Genomic DNA, 25,725 nt, shown 5'->3' on the forward strand with positions numbered 1-25,725 from the left:
CATTTACTTGTTAGAACTCTAGCTTGACAAAGAACATTTTATCTATTGATATTAGTGTGTGACAATTTAACAATTTAATTACAATGCTGTTATGGGTTGAATTGTGTCCTCCCCACAAAGTTACGTTGAAGTCTTAAACGCCTGTACCTGAGAATGTGACCTCATTCAGAAATATGGTCTTTACCAATGTAATTAAGCTAAAATGAGGTCATTAGGGTGAGCCCTAATCCAATATGACTGATGTCCTTATAAAAAAGGGGAAACTTGGACACAGAGATGCAAACAGCAAGAACACCATGTGAAGATGAAGACAGAGTTGGAGTGATGCCACAGAAGCCAATGAATATTAAGGATTGCCAGCAAACCACCAGAAGCTAGGAGAGAGGCATAAACAGATTTCTCCCTCACAGCCTGCAAAAGGAACCAACCCTGCCAACACCTTGATCTAGGACTTCTAGCCTCCAGAATGGCAAGGCAATACATTTTCTGTTGCTTAAGCCTCTTAGTTTGTGCTACAGCAGTCTCCTCTGATCCGCAGTTTCACTTGCTGGGGTTTCAGTTACCCTTAGGTACATAGGGTAACTCTCAAGATATTCTGAGAAAAAGAGACGAAGAGACCATATTCACATAACTTTTGTTGCAGTATATTATTATAATTGTTTTATTTTATTATTAGTTATTGTTGTTCATCTCTTATTGTGCCTAATTTATCAATTAAACTTTCTCATAGGTATGTATGTACAGAAAAAAACATACTGTATACAGGGTTCAGTACTATCCATAGTTTCAGGCATCCATGGGGGGCTTGGAACATATCCCCTGTAGATAAGGGGTGCCTACTGCACTTTGTGACAGCAGCCACAGAAACTGATAGAAGTGCCTTTATTCCTTTTTGAGTCAGGTTTATCAAGGGGTGTCTTGATGTATCTTCTTTCTCCCCTTTTTACCAAAATAAATGCATGCCAGTACAAAGGACAATGCTAACAAATCTGAGAGTTGAAAACTTTAGGTATAGGTTATTGGCCACTAATTTGGGCAATTAAGAAGAACATAGCTAAAGTCTAGTCTGTTTGTTATGCTAAAAATCAGTATTAGTAAGGTCAAGTCTGATGCTGAAAATTCATACATGTTACCTATAGATGCCTTAGTAATAGAGACACCCTGCTGACACCTTGATCTAGGACTTCTTGTCTCCAGAATTGAAAGGCAATAAATTTCTGCTGTTTAAGCTGCTTAGTTTGTGGTACAGTAGTCTCCTCTCATCTGTGATTTCACTTTGATCAACATGCACCAAATATGAAAATAAAATATAAATTGTACTAAACATATAAGATTGAAGACCTTGGGATTTGGAGTAGAATGGAAGAAAAAAGAAACAAAAATTCTATGGTTTAAGAACTTCCTGACCTGTCACATCTATCCATCTGTATCAATAATTATGTGAATTTTATTAAATACTCTAGAAAAGAAAAAAAAAATTTGCTTGAAGACTAAATTCCTATAACCATGGTAACTGGTGGTATGTTGGTAAAGGTGTAACAATCAGTTCGTGGTGATGGTTGCCAATTTCTACAGTGTAAATACCACCATAGCTGATTTCAAGCTACCAACATTATTTCACTGAATGTTAAGTAGGAAAGAGATGTACCCAATAATTTTGCACCAGCTGGTGTGAGTCAATTCCAGCATACAACTGGTTATAACAGTAATATCCTACACAATTGTGTGCTTAATAGACAACCATGCTTCAAATAGGTCAGCTTGCTATATGAGTAAGGCAAGATGGCATCTTAATATTGGCCATGATTTTAGAGTTTCTAGGCACTGTGTTGGCTCTAACTATCTGGGCAACATTGAAAAATGTGACTTCATCTCTCTAGGCTCAGTTTCCTTACCTGTGTGCTTACTGAATTAATATCCAAATCACTACAAACTAGAGGAAGGCATTGGCTCTGTCTCATGCTCACTCTCACAGGCTCAGTGCCTAGCACAGAGCCTGGCTTAGGAGGCTCTTAAAGGGGCCATCTCATGTTCTTGCCTGCCCAGAACCCATTCCCCTTCTAGTGACAGCACCCCAATTTTCCTTGAGAAACTGCTTATCTTCTATTCTCAATTCATGTGATCCAAGTGAAACTGATTCCTTCCCTGGCTCCAAACTGAGCATGTGCATCAGGCATAGCCAATCAGAGCATCACATTTTCCCGGCCACGCCAGTCATCATGACTAGCCCAGGGCTGGCATAAGACTCAGGCCAGACCAGTAAGGCTGACTGTTGGGTTATAGGTATTATTATTATTTTGGAAATTCTGGAAGAGAAGTTTGTTTTTCATTGAGATACTGTGTAAAACAAAGATAGAATGAGAGAATAGATTGTTAAGTGTGGAGTTTCTAGAAAGCATAGACTCCCATAAGGGGCGAGCTTACCTGACTGATGGAAGCGGAGTTGGGATTAACTTCAGGTGACATAGTGCCTCTCAATAAGGAGTTACCAGACACCGTGGGGACTACTCCTCCTGCTACTGGGACTCTTCCCATTGTTAACACTGAGTCTTCTCTTTAGCGTTTCTTTGAGAATGAGTTCAATTTATTCTTCAGAAATCATGGATTTCTTACTGAGACTTAACCATACCTGGCTTTCCCCTACATCAAGACTATTGTGTGACATGAATGCTTCAAATGTCTTCTTTTTTTTGTCTGTGGTGTCACTGTCTTGCACTCACTTCCTAACAATTGGTTTGACACTCCTCAGTTATATTAGCATTTATTTAGTGCCTAAAATGTTAAGTATGTTATATTTGTAGCTTTCATAAATTCTGGGGCTGCATATAGTTCAAAAACCACAGATATACTTCTGAAGATTTGATGTGGAGGAAGGGAGGCATACAGGACTTTATAAAGGTAAGAAGAGAGAGCTGGCATGGTTACCAGGCCAACCTTAACCTCAGAGTGAGGCTCTCATTTGGATGTTATTCAGCAGCAGATGTGTGCAGGGAGGTGGGCTCAGCCTATTCCCAAATGTTGACCCTAAAAGAAATTTAGCTAGATCTAAGGATGAAATGGGGCATGCTGGAAGCTGCTTTCCCGTGGTACTGGGGCAACACATGTTTATCAGCATAAGTTCTCCTGAGATACCAACCTTAATAAAGGATGAAGTGGGCATCATTCCTTGGAGCTAGCCTCTAGAAATGCTCCTGAAAAGTGTTATTTTGATGCATGGTTAGCTCTTCTTTCTTAGGAAAAATCTGCTAACCTGCTAAACTACTGTGAAAAGAAGTACTTCAAATAATTATTGGCTACCCCTTTAAGTGCATCACACACACACACATACACACATACACACACACACACCCTAACAGGAGAAATCTGCATAAGTGACAATAAAGTCAGTTCTGCAATAAAGTCACACACATACACACACATATTCCTAAAAATCACTGGGCAAAAAATCCTACAGTACTCATCAGAAAAATGTATGCTAAAAACTTCATCAGTGGCCAGGCGTGATGGCTCATGCCTGTAATCCCAGCACTTTGGGTGGCCAAGGCGGGCAGATCACATGAGGCCAGGAGTTCGAGAGCAGCCTGGGCAACATGCCAAAACCCTGTTTCTACTAAAAATACAAAAATTAGCCAAGCATGGTGGCGCAGACCTGTAGTCCCAGCTACTCAGGAGGCTGAGACAGGAGAATTGTTTGAACATGGTAGGTGGAGGTTGCAGTGAGCTGAGATCCTACCACTGCACTCCAGCCTGGGCGACAGAGCAAGACTCCATCTCAAAGAAAAAAAAACAAAAAAACAAAAACAAAAAAGTCATCAGGGAAACTTTTTTTTAATCTAATAAAAATAACACAGTTTACACATGCTAAATGGTTAAGAGATACATAAATACTACAATAAATACTATATTTTATCTTGAAAAAAGACCTGGAGTTTGCTTGCAGAAGTGAGCGTCAAAAGGCTACAGTTAGTAAGTCATTATGAAGTATGGAAGAAGGGTTATCTGAAGTCAGAAGGAAAGTTCTAACACCAGATGTGGATGGGTGCGGCTCAAAGCGCATGGTGGGCAGAGGTAGCTGGCAGATGTTTGAGGTGTGAGCCTGTGTGCAATTTGCACATTCCTACACAGCTCTGTTCATCTGGATGCAGTTTTCTGCATTCACCTAGTGTTATCATGGATAAAAATCATGCATAAAAAAACAAGACATTTTCATTATGCTCAAATTGTTCTCTAATGTATCAAAATGTGTTGGGAAAATTTCCAATTTTCAAAATAAGTAGAGTAGAACCGATGGTACCTTGCTTTTAGATCACATACTTTCTACCATTTCTAGGTTATACACAAGGTTGTCTATGATAGAAAATTTAATTAATTATACAGAAAAAAATCAAATTTGAGACCTCCAGACAGTGTTCTTAATATCTCTGGTAGCCATTAGGCTAAATATCATCTGCCCTGTTCTTCACTCCTAGTGACCTACTTCTCTAAAGAAGATTCAGCATCTGCAATCCTCAAGTTTTTGCATCCTCTTCTCCATAAAAATCTGCTTTCGTGAATGAGTGAGATAAACTTATTCTTACTAAAGTATACATGACTGGTAAGGGTAAATGACTAAGAATAATTTCAAAGCTTTAAGGTAAAGAAATTTGGCATGAGCTTTTAGAATTTTAGGCATTATCAAACTGATGGGGAAGGTCTTGGAAGTAGATTGATCTTCTAAATATTTGATAAATATTAACACACAATGGTTTCCTACTTAGAACAATAGCTCTCGGAGCCCCCAGTTAGCCTGGTTATGTAAAAAGTGATTATGGCATCAGAAGATCATGCCGATATCTTGCCTCTTTCTTAAACTAATTACTTGAAAGAGTTTTTCAAGGCTCATCCCATCACCCCCAAATGCCTTTTGCAGGGTTGTTATAAAGAACAAATGAAAGAACACAGCATCTGACACTGCGCTTGTCACATTAACAGGAGGTGCAATGCATAGTGGTCAAGGGCACCAGTTCTGCAACCAGACTGCCTGAATTAAAATTGTAACCCCAACATTTTTTCATTGTTGGATCTTGCATATGTATCTTAGGCTTTCTAAGGTTTAGTCTCATCTATTCAATGGGGACAATGATCCTTTTAAGAAAATAACATTAAAAACATATCAAAGTGCTCTGCACAATGTCTTGACAGAACTAGTGCTCAACACGTTATTAATAACCATAACTGCAATTCAACAATAGCTAGCTCTATGAACACCTTCTGTACACTGCAATAGAAATGTTAAAGTCATTTAGCTGCATGCAACACATTGCACATATAAGCTGCCCAAATATATTCTGAGTGTGATTGATTACATATTAATTTCAAGAAAACATTTAAGTCTATTCTATAGAATGTGGCCTTAGATTTGTGGTTTCCCGAATACAGTACAGGTTCCTGGTTCCCCAAGTGACTGGCAGTTCAAATTTGCTGGACACTGGGCCTAGGGTGGACTGTGGCCTGTGTATTCTGGGCATTCTGTGGCCCGTGTGCCTGGGCATTCTGGGGCTACTTATAAAGCCAGGTAGCTTGTGTGGAAATTCAAGCCCTTCTTAGCTGTCTTGTCTGGACACTAGAACTAACATACACGTTGTTCATGAATGTGACTTCGATCTTCTGAAAATGCTGAATGAATCCTAGGTTTTCTTTTAGACAATGGTCTGTAGAAATCAAATCACTAAGCTGATTTTGAAATTGCTTTTCTTATTTTGGCGACTTTTGGCAGTTATGTATTTAAGCTTTTCAGTATCTTTTTTTTTTTTTTTTAAATAGTGACATATACTGTATGACTGCATTATCATGGTACTGCAAAGTTCTGATTCTAAAGCTTCAGCCCATGGAGAACTCGTGTTCTATAGCTGACAACCCCTGTCCTCCCATTCTTTCCTTGAATAAGATCACCTGGTAAGTCAGTGCTGAGATATGTCCAGCATTATTTTTCCTCCTTTGGACCAGAAAAGAAATGCTCATTTTTCTGGGTGCAGTGGCTCATGCCCGCAATCCCAGCACTTTGAGAAGCGAAGACAGAAAGATCACTTGAGCTCAAGAGTTCAAGACCAGCCTGGGCAATAAAGTGAGAACCTGTCTCTACAAAAAATACAAAAATAACCTGGACATGGTCACTCATGCCTGTAGTCTCAGCTACTTAGGAGGCTGAGGTGGGAGGATCACCTGAGCCCAGGAGGTCAAGGCTGCTGTGAGCTGTGATTGCACCACTGCACTCCAGCCTGGGTGACAGAATGAGACTCTGTTTAAAAAAATAATAATAAAAGTAAAAAATAAATATTTTAAGTAAATTTTTCTTTCCCATTTTGGGACCACTGAGGTTTTTACGTTGAAATTATAATTGAGATGAATTAAAGCTTCTAAAATGTCTATGTTTTAGATTTATTGAAATACAAGCTCCTCAGAACAGGGACTTCATTTTGTTCACTGCTCCATTTCTAATTCCTCAAAATGTGTCTGGAATACTGAGTGTGTTTGTATTAGTTTCCTGTTTCTATATAACAAATTACCATAAACTCGGTGACTTAAAACAACAGAGGCCTAGCATCTCACAGCTTCTGTGGGTCAGGAGTCTGGACACGGCTTCACTGGGTCTCCCGCTAGTGTCTCACCAGGCTGCTAGAAAGGTGTTTTTGGTTGGTGCTGAGGTCTCCTATGGGACTTGACCGGGAAAGGATCTGCTTTTGTTGGCGGAATTCAGTTCCTAATGGATGTGACCTTGAGGACTTCTATTTCTCACTAGCTGTTGGCTGGAGGCTTCCCTCAGCTCTAAGAGACCACCCTCAGCTCCTGGCTAAGTGGGCTCCCAACACGGGCAGCCCACAGCATGGCAGCTGGCATCTTCAAAGCCAGCAAGGAGAGGCTCCAGCAGGAGGCGCACTGCGATGCTATGTGATGTAACCAAGTACATCCCACTGCCTTTGCCCTCCTCTGTTGTTTTTAGGCAAGTCATAGGCCCCAACCACATTTGAACACCAGGAGGTGGGGGTGATGGGGACTGCCATATGAACCTGCCTACTGCAATGCTCAATATGATGTGTTGGCCAAACAAATGAATGCAGAATCACAGTATCTTGTTAGTGTGATCAGGTAGGGTTAATCTAAATTCTGAGTCCATTATTCAGTTATAATTAGCATATTTTCCATTCCTTGTTCAATGAAAAAAAAAAAAAAAAACCCTGTATCTCTGAGCAAAAACCATTTGTTAAAAGCCATCTCAAGCTTATAAAGAAGGTTTGAGAGACACCACAATGTACCAAAGAATCATAATGTTATCTTTTTTGTTGTTGAAGAAAGTACTTCCCCAAGCATAAAAGGTTGAAATCCTGTGGTAGGCTAAAATCTGTCAGGCAAAAGGCATTTAATGTGTGCTTCTTCTTCGAGGATGTTTTCCCAGTTTTCTGAACATATAGATAATTGGAGAAGTTTTCTACCCGAACTATCCAATTCCATATGCTTTGACTGAGACACTAGCACAGAAAGCCAAGCATGCATGAGGCAGAATGAAGATATTTAAGAACTTAGCATATATTTGTAAAATAGCTTATGTTTAAGTAATTTACTAATATGAACATTATAGAGATTTGATTGATTTAAACAGAAGAGCAGAGTGAGTAGAGAAATGAGGAGGAGGCATGGCTCCTAATTCTGTCTCTAGTAACGATTTGTAGATAAGCTACCTACTGGCATAAGCACTCTTAACTAATGAACATATGCTTATGCACTGATCAGGAAGCACTCAAGCATCTGGGGGGCCATGAAAGGAAGGGGTGATCATGAGGGAACTAAGAAAGCTGGAGCCAGAAAGGACATTTGTGCCAATGAGAGCCTGTCTTTGGGGCCAGCCTCAGTGGGTCTGATGCTTCACAACTGTGATTTGGGGCACCTAACTTCTTTATAAATTCATCTTCTCATGTATTAAATAAGGAGAGTAAAGACCTACCTATAGTGGTTGTCATGAGAATTAATTAACCTACTATAGGTGAAGCTTTTTGAATATGACCAGGAAGATAAATGTGACAAATGAGTTATCTTTTTAATCTGTTCAAGGCCTCCCGTGTGCTGGGAGCCTGGTTCCTCTAAACTAGTTCACTAGGTTGTGACTCATATTTCCCCCTTATAACCTATCCACCTTCCATTTGTAAAACGTTTTTCAATTCTTTATTGTCCCTGAAATGTGTCCAGATGGTTTGGGTTCCAAAGTCTTCTATCAGAACAAACCAGAAACTGCAGATCACAGCCTTCGGTTTTCAATAAGTGACACTTGGTTTTCTTCCCCACTCCGTCCTTCATGTTGCTTCCTTGGGCTCAGAGGTATCTCCCTCTGCTCATCTCCAACCCTCCTCTTCAAAGCTGGAGTTAAGTCTCTGTACTCCTGGAATCAAAACAACTCCAGAAGGGCAAATAGCAAGAAATGCCCCTAAATTGTGACAGGCATCGCTACAATTTAAGTTGGTAGAAGGAATTTATTTGTTTCCTCCAGCTTTGGGGATAACTTTCACCCAATCAATACAGCCAGAGAAAGTTAACCTGAACATTGCCTCTGACTGACTGTAATAGAAGTCTTTACAACAGAAATGCTGCAGTGAAATGGCAGTATAATTCACACTCAGTCAATGAAGACACACCAAAATGATGTTTGTAAACCTCCAGTTTCCTTCTTATTGTATTCTGATTTTGGTAAAATCAGAATTTGGGGACCACTGATTTTGGTAAAATCAGAATGTGGGGCCCACTCCCTTGTTTTACAGACAGAGAAATTGGAACTCAGGTAGATGGTGTCTTGAATAAAACCACATGGCAAGTTCTAGCAGGAGCTGGAACAGAAGTGCTGGTGTCTGGGGGCTCTCAGAGCTTTACTACAGGACTTTCTTACAGGTAACTAAGATGCATGGAGCATTTTAGTAGATAGGGGTCGGAGATAAACCCACTTCAAACCAAATTCTACTGGACACAGGTTATGTTTTAGTTAAGTCTATATAACATCTGTTATATAGACCAGAACAATTAAACAATAAGCTCTCTTAACTTACATAAAACTATGGCATAAACCCTAGACTAACTTTCAAAGAAGCTGCACAGTAGGGTTTAATTATATAGATTATTCACATCCTTCTTCATTCCATTTTTTTTCAATTTGCCTAAAGTATTCAGATTAATAAATTAACCATTTTTGGAAGCTTGACACAGAAAAAGGGCTTTCATCCCCATCTCACTGTGCATCTGTAGGAAGATGTTTATTCCATCAAGGTTGATCATGATATTCATATCACATTATTTCAGCTGTTCTCTATGGCAGATTATGTTAATAACATATTTGAATGTCTCCTATTATTGGAGGGTCAAGAAATGCTCCAATTAGTCTCAATACTCTTGGATTACAGTGAAAGACTGTGTAGATATTATTCAAATGACTAGTTACAGAGGTGTAGGCTTTTCTTCTTCTGAAATCACTTATACACCACTTAAAATGTCTACAACATATTGAAACTATGCAAACATTTTGATTCCTATTTTGATTCCTATAAATCCACAATTTAGGGGCATTTCTTGTTATTTGCCCTTCTGGAGTTGTGATTCAAGGAGTACAGAGACTTAACTCCAGCTTTGAAGAGGAGGGTTGGAGATGAGCAGAGGGAGATACCTCTGAGCCCAAGGAAGCAGCACAAAAAAAGGCCTCAGAACAGTCAAACACTGTTTATTTTCTGTGTACATTCCATAAGGATTAGACTGTTATTTTATTTATCAATTTATCCCCAACATTTCCCAGAGGGCTTGGTAACATCACAGATACTCATGAAATATGCACTAATTGACAAAATGATTTTTAAAAAATTGATTATAGATAATACAAACATGTATTAAAAGGCAAACTGTTAACTATATATAATTTGTCTGAGGGTCTAATAGAGCAGGTGAAATAATATGAAATAGGGAAACGTTGCCTATGCTTGAGGTTGCATGAACACTACAAACACTTATGAGATGTATGAAGACCAGCTTCCAACATTAAACTGGGAGACAACTTTTCAAAATCAGTTTCAAAGGATAGTGAAATGCCACAGATTTCAGTAGATCTTTATTTTACTTGTGTAATTAATTGAGAATTTTAGTCTAAATTTTATTAAAACTGTGGTGTTAATGCCAGATTATTTCTGTAAAAACAAAACGACTGCTAATTAAAATGAGTGCAGGCTCAAGGGGATGGATAGGCCATTCTCCATGAAGTGACTGTCACATACTGCATGCCTGTATCCAAACATGTCATGTAACCTATAACTATATACACCTACTATGTACCCACAAACATTAAAAATAAAAAATTATAAATAAATAATTAAAAATGAGTGCAGGGAAATGTTCAAGTCAAGTGATGTCACTACTATGGTATAAAAAGACAAAACAAACCAACTTTCTAGGAAGCAAGAGAAACAACCATTAGCTGAACTGATGATGGTGTCAAGTTGTTATACTCCATCCCATCTTTCCAGCTTTTTGAGAAAACAGATCTGGAAGCTGGGATCTGGACTGGGGGATTTGATCCTTCTGGGGATCTTGACTACCACGTCCTCCACATATACCATCAGATGGCAGAAGCTTCTTGGTAAGTATGGGAGGTCGTTACTGATATGCTGGGATTGAGTCATTTGGAACAAACAAAAATATACAGGTCAGAAAGGGTTAAGAGATGAAATGTACATATGTTAGCAGGATTCTTTTAAAAACACATTCCCATAAATTTGTGGTCTTATTTCTTGTATCAAAAGTGAAGACTCATATAAACAGAATTACTTTTATATTAATATTTCCTATTCTGGAATATTCATGAACCAGGTGGTTAGGTTTCACAGAAAAACAAAAAATTCTCAGAAAGGCAAAAGTCCAGAGACCACATTCATTTGTGTCTAAGGGCCTAAAACGTAATCCAATGAATTAATGTATCTAAAATATAGTACTGGCCAGACACAGTGGCTCACGCCTGTAATCCCCACACTTTGGAAGGCCGAAGTGGGTGGATCAACTGAGGTCAGGAGTTTAAGACCAGCCTGGCCAACAGGATGAAACCCCGTCTCTACTAAAAATACAAAAAGTAGCCAGGTGTGGTAGCAGGCACCTGTAATCCCAGCTACTCGGGAGGCTGAGGCAGAAGAATCACCTGAACCCCGGGAGGCAGAGGTTGCAGTGAGCCAAGACTGCACCATTGCACTCCAGCCTGGGCAACAAGAACGAAACTCCATCTCAAAAAAATAAAATAAAATAAAATATAGTACTGGAAGGCCTTCCAACTTTGGACAACAATGCTGCTAAAGGGAAATGCTTCAGTTAGAAAGGGACAGTGGGCTTTATCACAAGGCACTGAAATGTCTCCTTCTACTGCACATGTTAGTTCATTTGTATCCTTTAGTTCCAGTAATTTAAGATCCATTAACTTCCTCTAGATAGCACTAATTGATATGGTTGATCTTGCAGAAGAGGGACCCAGGTTTGAATCAGCATGTGCTTAAACAGCCTCTTCTCTTCAGGAGGTGTCTTTGCAGTAGATTCTGGAGAAACAATGATCAGGCTCTCTGGCAGAACATCTAAACTGCCTGTTGGATTTCTGTCTTCCTTGGCAACATTATATTTTAACTATTTCCCTGTAGAGTAACCAGAAACCTTTGTTTCTCTAACATAGTGCTATGTAATAGAAATAGACTAACTTTTTTGGAAGAGGTATTTTTAAAAGTAGATGTAAACAGGTGAAATTAATTTTAATAATATATTTTATCCACCACAGTATATTCAAAATATTATTGCAGCATGCAGTCAGTATAAGAATTTATAAATGAATTATTTCCTTTTTTGTTCTAAGTCTTCAAAACAAATTTGCTGTGTATTTCACACTTATAGCACATCTTAATTCAGACTAGCTACATTTGAAGAGTTTAGTAGTTACCATATTGGATAGTTACCACAGCTCTAAGGTATCAACATCTCCAGTGAATAATTAAATCCTTTAATAAATCATATCAACCAAATGGTTCTGAAACTTTTTACTATTACAGTTTTGAAGATTATTTTGTTACCTGAAGCTAACTGACCATGTCTATACACTGTGAAATATTGAGCAACTCTTTTTTTGTGGATGATAAGATTTAGATAAAATAAAATTTGAAGATAATAAAATAATATCTTGAAATGAAAATTAGTAAATAAGGGGCTTGCAAGGCACTTCTTCCATGAGGCGTTCCATGTGAAGTGGCAGGAGTGGCAGCTATGGAGCCCCAGGAGGAGAAAGAGGTGCAGGTTGCTGTGTGATAAAAAAAAAAAAAAATGGAGGTAATCCCATTCCACAGTATGAGGTGAATCTATGAACCAGAGATTTTACACCACCTTTTAGAATGCAAAAAGCTCCAGGACAGGGATATCTACCTGGTAATACATGACTTGAAACAGACAGAAAGCAAGTGAATATGAATCAGAAGCCAAGCCTCTTCAAGACCTTCTCATGGAGAGTGTGAATTTCTCCCTTGCCAATCTCTCCAGCACTGGCTCCAGGTATCTGAATGCTTTGGTTGAGAGCACATGGCCCTTGAAACTAAAGATACCTCACTAGCTAGGTTTATCCCTGCAGTGAATAATTCAACATCTGATCTTTTCAAACAAAATCCCAAACTAAAGAAATCAAGATTGAATGGGAAAATCTTGAAAAAAAATCTAGCCACAACATTAGTATTAGAAAAATGTCAACAAGAGGATCTCAAGAAAGTAGAGTTTCCTTTGTCTTTGGAAAGGGTCAAAGTCAACGGTCATCTTCAGAACAGGGATGTTCTACAAGCAAAGTCAGAGAAGTTCAGATTTGAAATCAAAGCTGCAGAGGAGCCACTTTCAGCCAGAGGCATGGATGCTTCTTCTCCATTTCATCAGTCCCTAGTAGCGGTATCAGAGAAACTGGCAGAGTTAAAACGACAGACCATACCTTTGAAGAAAAAAATGGAGTTCTATTTAGATTTAATGCTGAATCCATCTCTTGCTCAAGTGAAAATTGAAGAAGCAAAGAGAGAATTAGGTAGAACTGAAGCTGAACTTACAAAGAAAGTAGACACAATGGAACCGTGACCAGAGTCAAATAAACATCATTTTCCTTAAAAAAGTAAATTGAATAGGACTTTACAGACTTCCTTTTTCCTCTTCTAATTGCTTAATAATGTAATTTCTGTGTTTTTAGAAGATAATAATCCCATAATTGATCAAATCATGGTTTCTTGTTGTGTATAGCAGTTTCTGTGTCCAAATACACAATTTTCATATTAAAATACCTTTTCTCTGAAAAAAATGAGTCACTAAAATTCTTTCACTAGTGTTCTATCTCAATATCAACTGCAAAATAATAAAAATTTATGTTTATTAAAATCTTGTAGTTTTATCAACTAGTTGGATACATGACAACACAGCAAACATATTTTTAAACGAATACTTAGGGTGAATTAATGGGCAAGAAAAAGAAGGAGAGTTTCTCTGACTCTAAGGGTACAAGACCTCAAAAATAATTCGGGGGCACTATTTGGTTTTGATCTTGAGCCTACTTCTCTGTTTCTAGTTCCTACAGAAACCTGAATCATTTGGGATGTTAGTTCTTTGGGATTTTTTTTTTTTTAACACACATGTGCAGCTTGCAAGGATTATGAGCTAATGTCAATCTACATTGCCATCTCGGTAGGTACTTTTAGCTTCCCCACCATACAGATGCAGCCACACAAGGGGCTGCAGGAGAAACAGCAGTGTGTGTAGGTACCAAGGTGAGTGGGAGGCTGTGCAGCACCAGCAAGTGCATAATGAAAGACTCCAGATGTCACTGCCGATGCTCCATGCTGTGAGCCCTGAAGTCGTTCCACCACATAGTTATGTCCCTCGCTAAAGAGCTTCAGACGCCGCTTAGATAATATTATGGTGTGTGTTTTCTAAAATAGGCTGTAGACAGCACTTGCCAAAATTTGCTCTATTTTTAATTAGTTGTTTATTTCTTGGGACTGGTGGAGGGGGGCGCGAATTTAGCATCTGAGAAAACCACTAGATGGAGAGTTTATAAGTAAGGGGAAGGCATGCAACCTGGATGACTAAGACAAACAGGGTCAGTTCCAAGTAGCAGTGAAATAGTGACTGAATAATTAAGGGTCTATCATAAAAATGTCCACTAATCAAAATGAGCTAAAGTCTACTGTCATTTTTTTTTTTTTTTTTTTGCACTTCTGTGATGCTAGCCTATACTGACAAAAATGCACTGGTTTCTGCTCCACGTTGAATAAGTGAGGACCAAATGGAAATTTGGTCATGGTCAGGGCATGGAAGTTGATCCTGCCACTCAAAGATGAGAGTTCTTCAGGTCTCTCTGGAGTTGGATAGAGAAGGCAGAACAATCTGATTTGGGTGCCAAATCCCTGCCTTTTTAAAACAATGTTCTGTTCCCTCCATCCCAAATCCTGTCCTTGCCTACCTTCCTTTTCTCTCTGCAACATACATCACTGGCTATCTTTGTTTTGGAATTGGAAATAAGAGTGTTTTCATCCAAAATACTGCTCAGACACTGGGTGGGAAACTATCATGTTGGAAAGATGGGAGGATTGGAGCAACATTAGTATACAGGATTCAGGCAGAAGGTGACATAAGGATACCTCCTAGCTAAGAAAAGTGGAGGAAAGAGAGGGAAATGAAAAGGCACACACCATTTCCCGCTGACCCTGGCCTCATAGATGCATCTGTGACCCTTTATTATTCAGTCACTATTTCACTGCTACTTGGAACTGGCCTGCATAAATCACAATTGTGCAGACACCTGGCTCAAGGTGTGAAGCCACAGAGCATTATGAGAGAGAGGAATTGTGGAAGCTATTTAGTTAAGCAATGTGTAAGAGCCGTGAGATCCATTTAAGCCCCTCCAATCTTCCTCCATCAGATTTCAGTAATAGGCAAAGGACAGAATACAGAGCTCTGAGAAAACTGTGTCTATTATATTAACTCCTCCTCTTCATATATGCAGTAAATATTTATTAATTTTCTCTCTGTGCTCCAGGTATAGCTTCAGGTCCTAGAAAGAGCAATAACCTAAACAGGCAAAAGTCCTTGCTCTGATAACCTTTGCATTCCATGGGAAGAGGAAGACAGTAAATAAATGCATACACAGATAAGAAAATTCCAGACAGTGCTACATGAAATGAAGTGCTTGACAATTCAGACAGTGCTTTGAAAATGAAGCCAAATAAAGTGATAGAGATGAAAGGGGTTCCTTTGCATGGGGTAGTTTGATGAACCCTTAGAACCACATTTAATATATGAACTGAGACCTGAATGAAAAAAGAAAAAAGCCTAAGAGCTAGAGAATTTTATACAGGCTGAGATGTGGCTGACTTTGGTGATTTAAAAATTTCATAAACATTGGAATAATAAAAGCCTGGTAAGACTAACTCTTAACACTCATGACGTTATTATATGTGACACTGTTTCGTTGTTAGCTTCCACTAACCATAAGCAAGCCACTTGCACAATCCAAATCCATATTGATTTTAAAATTACAGCTATAGTTCTACTGCAGATCTAATTTTATAGCAATTCTAAATGGAAGCTTGAATGGGCAAGAAATAAAAGTTGACAATTTGGAAAGGCCCTCCACTTAATTTCAACAAAATGTGCAAACTCAAAAGGAATCCTTCGACTTAAAACCTAAGCGAGAAAAGGTGACATGATTGAGAACCTTAAAATGCCTGAATCTCTTCATGTACCTCAGAAAAGCTTTTTTTCCCTTGTCAATAGGTAGCCTTGGGTTTCATGAACTGGAGATAGTGAAAGATTGAGATAATCCTGTATAGGGCAGTCAGCATTTCAAAAGCAATAAATTATTTTCCGCTCAACTTAAAGTGAAATTATCTTTTGTTCACTAACTTACAAAACTTATCAAAGCAAATTATGATACTTGCAGCTGAGAGCTTAAAGACTCTACTGAGAATAAATCTGTTGATCTTATCTGACTTTCTTCCTTCATCTATTTATTTCATTCACTCACCTTTAAAAACTGTGCCTCACTTGGGCAAAGAAAACTTTTTTGCCCTATTCAACTTGTTATAAACTTTCCAAATTTTAGAGTACAGTAGAGGTATCAAAGTTTCCAGCCTACAATATATGATTTTCCACATTATTAGCTCTTAGTAATCCCCCAAAACACATCCATCCCCAGTGGTCTGGCCTCTTAAGGGGCAGAACAGCAGTTTTCAAAATGTGGCCCAAGGGACCAACCAGCTCTAACCAATCACCTGTATGTTTGTTTAAAATGCAGATTCCAGGCTCCACCATGGGCCAAATAAACTAGAAACTTATGGGGCAAAACCTTGAAATCTGTATTTTAAACCAGTACCCTAGGGAATTCTCATACAACTGAGAAGCCAAACTACAGAGGATTAAAGGGAGTTTTTGCTTCATCTTGTGCCTCGTATGCCCCTCAGTGTGTGATTTCAGAGCCATGTAGCAGTTGGTATTAAGCAGAACCACAGGTTGCCAAGTGCTTTCACACACAACATCTTGTTTCATTCTCATAACTACCCTGTGAGAGGCAGACAGGTCTGTGATTTTCATTTTGGAGATAAGGGAACTGAGATTCAGAGAAAACAAATGATGTATCCACTATATGTAATTAGTAAAAGGCAGACTTGGGGCTGTTTCACGTCTACGGAGCTCCATGCTCCTGTTTTCTGGACAGGCCTTCTTTCCCTACCCACTGCAAACGTGGAGACCAACGGCCTGCTCAGGCAGCTGGTGTTATGTGGGGAGGTTTGGTCTCTCCTCATGGTGTGGACTGATGCTGCTTCCTTAGCCACTTCTATCATCTGCTCATAGGGTCCTGCCTCCTAGGGACAATACATAGCCTCCGCTTCTTTGATATTTTTGGTCCCTCAAAAGTATTTCAGCATTTAGCCACCTAGCTCACGTGGGCCATTGTGTGGTTATATATGTAAGTTATGGCATCTCTGAGTCTCCAAGGAAATCATGTCTCCTCTGAACTTTTCTGTCAGGATGGAGTGGGGACAGGAAATTATTTAAGAAATGAAATAAGACGTTTTCAGAAAGGACAGAACCAACGGAAGGGAGACAAAGACTTTGAGCACCTAGTCACAAGATGACAGATTTAAAGCATCCTGAAGCAGTGCTTATTAGAAAAGTCCTATAAGAGCAGGAGCCTTTATAAACACCTACTCTTCAGCAAAGAGAACAAGAGCAATTGTGTCCACTAACTACAACAGTCAGGGACTGCCATCTGTGCTGCACTCAATCCCCCATTTCACTGTGTGATCTCATTTCACTGTAAGAACAATACGCTCAGGTGAGGAGGATTCCTTTAACAGCACAAGAAATTGAGTTTCCAATTTAAGAACCTTGTCTACCTTCACAGGGCTATTAGAGTAGAGCTAGGATTTGAACCCAAGTCCTCTCTGATTCCACACCTACCATCATGCATTGACCCTTTAGGATGACAACAAATCCTTCAATGGTAGAAACAAATATAAAGACATCATAGATCTCTTTCTGTATCTATAAAATACATACATTTAAAATTAAAAGGTGTTTCCTTGCTGTTTGGCACTAAATCAATATCTAATAAAACGATTTTTACCCAATAAACAGCACTGGGAGAAGAGGTTGTGATGTTATCAGAAACAAGAGCTGCCTACTGCAGATTGTACATTACACTCTTTTTCAGGAGCAAAACTAATTTACATCAATGTGTGACTAGCTACGTTTCCTCATCCTTCCTAGCAGAAAGGCAGCATTTCTACAGGAGAATCCACCGCTACCTGACTAAATTTAGATCGTCCACATTTATGCTTTGAGTTGGTGTCATTATCCCAGCAACAGTGTGGGAGTTTAAACCCATAATCTCTGCGTATTGAGAACGGGTAAGATCCCATCTGAATAACTGCAAGAGCTCAAGAAATTCACTCTTTCACGTTACTTCATTCTGGTGATGAATTTTAAATGTGGACTATTCTGAATTTACAGCAGAAGAAAGGAACTCTGCTAATTGAATGCTCAATGTGCCAATGACAGCAACTAACAAGTGCACTGTTTAGCCACATCAAAGGTTTACAGTGTGACTACAATGGAGGCGTGAATATGGTTATCGGATACCCCTGAGTGGCTAGGAAAGGCCAATGTGGATTGAAATTTACTTCTGGTAGTACAGCTTAGACTGAGGGATGATGTGTCACCAACTGAACACACTCCACAGATGGTCAGATCTTAATACATAGTGAAACATTAATTTGATATAACAGGGATTTTATTTTTATATTTTGTTTCTTCCAAGTCAAATGCTGCTGAAACATGGAACTACTTAGAAACATCTGTTTAGGTGCATAAGACAAATCTTCATAGTCTGTCAGTGACTCAATGTATATTGGATAACAGTGTGAAAGATATTTAAAACATTATTTTTTGAGGAATATAAATTCATAGTTGTCATAGACATAGTGGCAGGTTCCCTAAGGACTTTCAGAGGCCAGATGTGATCGCCTGCTTTGTTGGTTTTGCTTGTTTGTAGGGTTTTTTTTCTTGCTATGATTGAATTTATCTGGAGATAATTGCCTGTTTGAAATCCACTGTTTTCACTTTTATTTTCAGCTTATCTTTCTAAATTCAGATTCACTCTCTCTGGCCACAGTGTGGAAAACACAATAATGATACAGTGTAACAATAATGTTACATATGGACAGAAACAGACATTCCATATGTAACCATGGAGCAGTTCTTGAGCCATTGTTATCTAGTTTTTTTTTTATTCCACGACATTTATTTGTGAGATTGTGTGCACATGTGTGCACATGGTACATGTGTAAATAAAATAATGCTAACTTGATAGAAATGTTATTTCCACAGGAGAGCATATCTTCTAACAATACTGTCATGTTTAATTTTCCAAAAATGCTAAAACATAGAAAATCTAACTTTGATATCTACTGAAAAGAACATTCCTGCTGATTTTCTCATGCTGTACTTTATATTAAAAAAATAATTCTTAGCAAGTTAAAACTTGAAAAAGCTTAGAAGTTCTAAGGACTAAAATCACACTTGCCTCAGGAAAAATCAATTATTTCATCCAGTAGCATTCAGATGTCCATTTTACCTCCACAAAGCCCAAGGCAACTGTCTCTGTTCATCTTGTTCTAGACTTTGACCCTGATGTCTCGGTTCCTAACACTGTCTGCTTCGATGTGTCAGGCTTTATTATGAAGACCTAAATTAGAACCAGATTTTCAGGGGCGAGTGTTTCTAACTACCACAGCATCTTCCATGATATAATTTGCTTAAAAGAGATGGAAAACTTAAAGAAGGAAGAAAGCAGGGCAAAATGTCATCAGAATGAATGACAAAGAACTGGAAGTGATATCTGAGAAATTCATCAGCAAGTCTTCCATTCAGTTTTATTTTTACTTCCTTATGTTTTCAAAGATTATGTTGCTTATGTTTACATTTACTAAAGTTAAGTACCTGTATAACAAGTCTTTGGTCACTTCTGGACAGGTTAAATGTCACTCTTCACAGAGAACACTGCATTGTTCAATCCTTTGATTTTAGAACAATAAATCATTTATATGTGTTAATTAAGTTGGAATGGGGCAATAGTCAGGCTTATGATGTTAATGCTTACTATCACTGGAACTGCTGTAAATTAAGAAGTCACAGAATTTATTGATGGTAAGTTTCAAGTAAAATCTTATAATGATTGCATGGGATATACTGTTTGAGAGTATCTGAAGTTTTTACGGAGTTTTTAGGTTTCTATATACTATTTCACTTGAACTCAAGAGTGAGAGAGCTGGCATTATTTTTTCTATTTTAAATAACAGTTTGCATTTAAGGATCTTTTTGACATGTTTCAGGCAAAAATATTAATTAATTGATTAATAGTTATTTAGTCCTTGTCACAAATCCTATTGTTCCCATTTGAAAATGAAGAAAGTGAGGATCCAGAAAAAAAAAAAATGGGTTTCTTAAGGTTGGGCAGCAAGTGGGCTACCTAGGATTTTAAGCCAAACTGGAGTGAGCCAATGCCTGATCTTTTTTATTCTCATGTATCACCAATATAAGGCAAAAAGTTGCAATTGGCAGAACAATACACTTAAAAGGTGCTATGAAATAGAAGGTATCCTTTCCATAGTCCATTGTAAAGAGCTCAGTGTGCCATGCAGTAAACAGTAAAGCCAGTTGCTACACGCATCCTCTCTGCCTTCCTGTTCCTAAAACGATCATAGGCAGTCCTCGTGGCAAGGGAGTCTTTCTCATCATAGAAAATATAGATCATCGAAAGTCCATATTGCAAGATACAAAGATCATAGGTGATTAAAATAACAAGGAAGACGTTGGCAGATTCAGATACCGAACTTCAGTGTGCTGGGGTCACAAATACCCAAGAGTTGCAAGCTTGAAAGCAGTGAGTCAACTCTGTTCCCAGGGGAGCATCTGAAAATACGGTGACCCTATCTACATTTAAGATACTTGTTTAGATAATTTTTATTACAAAAGACTTTTTGTGAACGGTATTGGCAAAATTAATACAGGTATCTATCTTGTAATACTAATCAACTTTAAAAATGATATTTTAACATTATCCATATGCATAACTGTCAGGAATCTATAAGAAAATACTAATAACATTCTGAGGATTAAAAGATGGTCTCAGTTTTAAAATGGATAGCACATAGATTTTCTTTTTCCTTTTCTTCAGTGCTCCCTACTCCCTACAATCCAAGATTCATAAATTTAGAGCAATCTCAACATACATGTCTTGATTCATTGACTGAGCCCATTATTTTCATCAGGTCAGTGATAAAGTCAATGTTTTGAAGGTGTTCCCTCAACCCTAGAGCAGGCTGAAAGGTCATTACTGATTGGAGACAAAATCATTTTTTCTGACACATCTGATCTCATTGGATTTCACCTGAGGCCTTTCTGTTACCCCTTCAGTGAGATAAGCTGCCTGTCTTGCTTTTATATGTTTTTAATTACCAAAATCCTGTATGTTACATAAACCACTTGTCTTCTGAATTTACTCATTATAATAGTTATTTGCCTTCATTTTCCTTTAGAATGATTCAGTTTTTAATTTAATGATGTCTTCCTTAACCACATTTTAAAATGAGACTAATAATAAACCTTACATCATAGAGTCAGTTGTGAGGATTAATACGTTACTAAATTTTTTAAGTATTTAGGACAGTGCCTTGCATATAGAAAGTGCTATCTATTTTTTTGGTTGCTATTATTATGAGTGTTATTTTTATTGCATACATAAGAGATCATATCCCTATCCTTTTGTTAGGCATAATTTGTCTTAGAAATTTCAGGAAGAGGCAAACAAATTGCATACCTAGGCTTTAAAAAATACTACTTGGTGAACATAAATAAGAAAAAATATAAGGAAAATCTTTTTCCTTAACTTAGAGTTCAGTTTTTAAACACATCAGTTGGAGGAAGAAATCCCACTGATTTAAGCAAGAACACTCGAATGTTAAACCCTTGATGCTGAGGGGATTATATTTCAGTACAACATCTACTTTTCAAGAGATGTGATTTGGAGAGCTCTAAGAGTCATTATCTTTTCTATTCTCTCCAACAACTCCCTGCTCTAATCCTTTTCTAGTCATTGATTTGAAGATTTTTTTTTTCCTGTTGTCTTATCCCAACCCTGTGGTCAGAAAAGTCACCAAATTTTTTTGAAATATTATTAAGTGATTACACTTTAGTAGGTGCAACAAAAATCTATTTTAGGTTTTCAGGATCTTTTACATAAGAAGAAAGAAGACAGCCAGAGCCACAGTTGGTACAACTCCAGGGAGAGCTGTGAAAATATTCCACGTGAACAGCAGCCCCTGAATGCTGGACTTCAATGTAACGATGTCCTGGGTCTGCGCAGTGTGGCAGCACTGAAGATGTCTAGATGATAATGCTTTATTCGACCAGGGACTTTAATGAAAAATGATTTACATAAGTGCACACATAAACATAGTGCTCTGTAGTCTAAAATATTTTACAAATATTCCAAGAACTACAAATAAAATTATACTAAGTTGATCCTAATTGACATTATAATATACAATATTAAATATTTCTTCCTTGGTGTTTTTGCCTGATACCAGATTCTGCTGTAAATTCCAAATCGGATATTATCTATGTCTACTCTAGCTTATGTTCAAACACAAATAAAAGGCAACAGAAAATTCTAATAATATTCATTGTAGAAAAAACTTTTGTCTCTAATGAAAATTATAAACTCTAGTGCAGATATCTATTATGCTAATTTTTTGATTCAGAAAGAGTACATTTTTTTCTTCTTCTATGGTTAAATGTAACTCACTTCATAACGGAACTTCTTGAAAAAGAAGTGTTGACTGAAATTTTATGAATCAAATAAAGCTTGAAAATGCTTCAAGAGAGTTTGTTTTTCAGCATTACTCTTAAATCACTTTTGAGAGCAAATAATTATCAACTACTGCTAAATTGTCCTATGTGCTACATGCACTTAGGAGAATGTATGTGTGTGTGAGTGTTAAGGACATACTTGACCTAAGAAACATGGACCAAGGTTCTAGCTTTGAATATTTAATTAGCTACTATATGATGTTGAACAAATTCTCTTCAATACTCTGGGTCTCAGTTTCCTCATCTTTACAAATGAAAGAGATGTTAGATCATAACCTCTCATACTTCTTCTCATTCTAATCCTCTATGAAACAATTCTACTCCCCACTACATCACTCGTGCCTAGGATTATACTTCATCATAGAAAATTACTTGTTATACATAATTGCACTAAATTGTTATCAAGTAAAATCACTTGTTTGAACATCTTAACTCCGCCTTGTAACCATCCTTTTATGATCTTTGGATGGTTGACATCAATATGATAACCGTAGAAGCCCAAACTTCACAAGTTGGGCCAAGTTATGAAGCTATGTACTCTTAACTACTAGTTTCGAGTTAATTCGTGTGCCCAGTGGTGGCCTAAATGTGGCTGAACTGATGTCTCATCCCTTGCTTTCTGAGACATTCTTATCTCTCATCTTGGAGAGACTCCCTTGTAATTTCTATTCTTTATCAGTTTCCTTTGATGGCCCTCTCCCCCTGCTGGATACCTCACCGTTGGTGGTACCCCGAGGCTAGCTCCTTCCCTTGTGTCTTCTCTCTAGCTTCCAGGAGCACACCCACAGGCATCTCTAACTTACAGCTCTCCAGTTCCACAGCCCTCATCCGAGGCATCAGCACCTCTCATGTACCTGTTTCAACAGCCTCCCAACATGTTCTCTGTTTCCCCTCTTGCTACCCTAGACTCTATTTTCCACATAGGGGCTAGAGTAATTTTTTAGAAATAGAAATTGGATAGCATAATACCTCTGTTTTAACCCCTCCATTGCCTGCCCACAGCAGTCAGAACAAGTCCTGCCTCCTCTCCCTGCCTGGTTCCCAGCCTCTGCCTGCCTCTCTGCCCACTCTCACCTCCCTATTCCAGCCAGTCCACTTCCACCAGGAATGCCCACCCCTATCTGCCACATCTGCCACAGATGTGCACAAGGCAGACTCCTTCTCCAAGGGGCTTTCTTCAACCTCAAGATCTGGAGGAGCCACCCAGAAGTCTCTATCACATCACTCTACTTTGAAATCCCCGAAGAGCTCATCAATACCTGAAAAATTTTCAGATCACTATCTCTCGTCCCCCATGAGAATATAAGCTCCATTAGGCAGGACCTTATCTGCTTGGTTCCTGCTCAAACGCTGGCTCTTTGACCAGTGCCTGACATATAGCAGATGGTCAATAAATGTTTAATAATGATGAGTGGATGAATTTCTGTATTTTTATGTACTAACCCAGTTAAGTAAGTCACTTTTATTTCACACTTATAATTTTTATTTTGTAAGTAAATATGTGATATTCAAAATATGTTAGACAAATTAAATTTTATTTCTAGTGTTTTATATTGTTATTCAAACTTGCTTTAGTCCTAAATTAAGTGCATATATGGGTCTCTATTTTACAACAAATAAAATTTTTTCTAAAAGCAATTATTCAATATGGAAGTGATAAAATTTTAGAGACTATAGGAGAATTTTCTATAGCTATATCTGAGGATTAAAAAACACTTTCTAAACAGATCATAAAATATAAATCACAAAATATTTCCTTGCTTATTGTATTACTGTTAGGCACAGAGACACATGTTTTATCCTCATTATTCTTCATACATTTCAATATATTTGCATTTGCCAGGACATGCCAGCCTGGAAATGCAAAGTAAAGAATGAGTCACTGTAACGGTAACACAATTACATTCTCTAGCTCAGTCTCCAATAAATACATTGCTAAACTTCCAGCCTCCATCTCTCTCCCCGAAATTACTGCATTTGAAACAAGGGGTCCTTGGAGTGCCTTGCAATCATTCTTGAGAAGGATGGTCCTTTCTACTTCAGGAAGCCCACCTTCCTTCCTTCTGCTTCTCATGTGCCTCTCCACTGGCCCCATCCCTGTTCCTCCAACTCCATCCCTCTCTCCACACCAATACTGCTGCTCCTCTGGTTGCCTTTGATATGTGTCACTCTCTTTAGCATTACCACTGCCCATGCTGCTCAAAAACTGTATTGGAAGTAACTCAAAAGCGAACCCAGGAGACATCGGCCCATTTTTGAGGCAGGTACCCAGGTCTTCACCTTTCCTCTCCACATCAACACACAGTACAGTCCACTGCTCTATAACTCATTTTGCCCTGCTCTTTTCTCTAGCCAAGTCTGCACTCTTGGCCATAGATCCCGACTTTAGTCCTCAACACTGATCCCTCAGGTCTGCTCTCCCAGATGCTGAAGCTCAGCTTTTCTCTAGCCTCCAGCCCATAGGAGAAACACTCATTCCCCAGCAATGTCTTAGAATCTAGAACCTGGTTCTCATTTCAGATACATTTTTCCGCCTTAACTTTTACTCTCCCTCAGCAAGGTAGAACTCATCTCCTGGTGCTCACAGGTCACAACAGTGAAGGCATGGATATCCATTTGTTTGGGTCTTTTTCTCCGTGGGGACCCATCCTGGTGGACTATTCATGATCTCTCCTCCTTGGCTTATCAGACCTTCATGCAAATCACATCCTGGCCCAAATGACCAATGAACTGCCTCCGAAGGGACCAATACCACAGGGGATGTGGAGCTGAGGACCTCTTTCTAATGCCTCCACGCTGAAAAATTAATGGCCTGTTTGTTTCTGATGGTGAAATAACAATTACTAATTAGTATGATAAATGTTAATAACAATAAAATCACAAATCACCATTATCCTGCCATGCAGAGATAATAATTAGAACTTTGATGCATTTTCCCATTTTAAAAAATATTATGTTATACAATAGTATAATATTCCATCTATAATTCTGTATTTTCTTTTACTTGGATTATGAGTATGTACATATATCATTAAATATTCATCAAAGTGTACAGAATTCCATGGATTTGTCACTGCTATCTAGTCATTCTTCTATAATTGCTTCTAGTTTTTCCCTATTATAATAATTTTATGAGAAGTGTTTATACCTAATACTGTGAATTTCTTATTATTCCTTAGGACTAATTCCTAGAAGTAAAGCTACTGGGTCAAAGAATATAAACATACTGCTAAATTGTTTTCCAGA

General features: G+C 38.2%; 1 protein-coding gene and 1 pseudogene across 1 annotated transcript in view; one reads left to right on the forward strand and one right to left on the reverse strand.

Moving 5' to 3' along the window:
- KCNB2 (potassium voltage-gated channel subfamily B member 2) overlaps positions 1-25,725 on the reverse strand; it is a 397,201-nt gene that overhangs the window by 299,084 nt on the left and 72,392 nt on the right. The window lies entirely within an intron of this gene.
- Positions 12,292-13,140, forward strand: LOC105737634 (annotated as a pseudogene).

This window comes from Nomascus leucogenys, chromosome 16 (genome assembly GCF_006542625.1).
Source record: "Nomascus leucogenys isolate Asia chromosome 16, Asia_NLE_v1, whole genome shotgun sequence".
Classification (NCBI taxonomy): Eukaryota; Metazoa; Chordata; class Mammalia; order Primates; family Hylobatidae; genus Nomascus; species Nomascus leucogenys.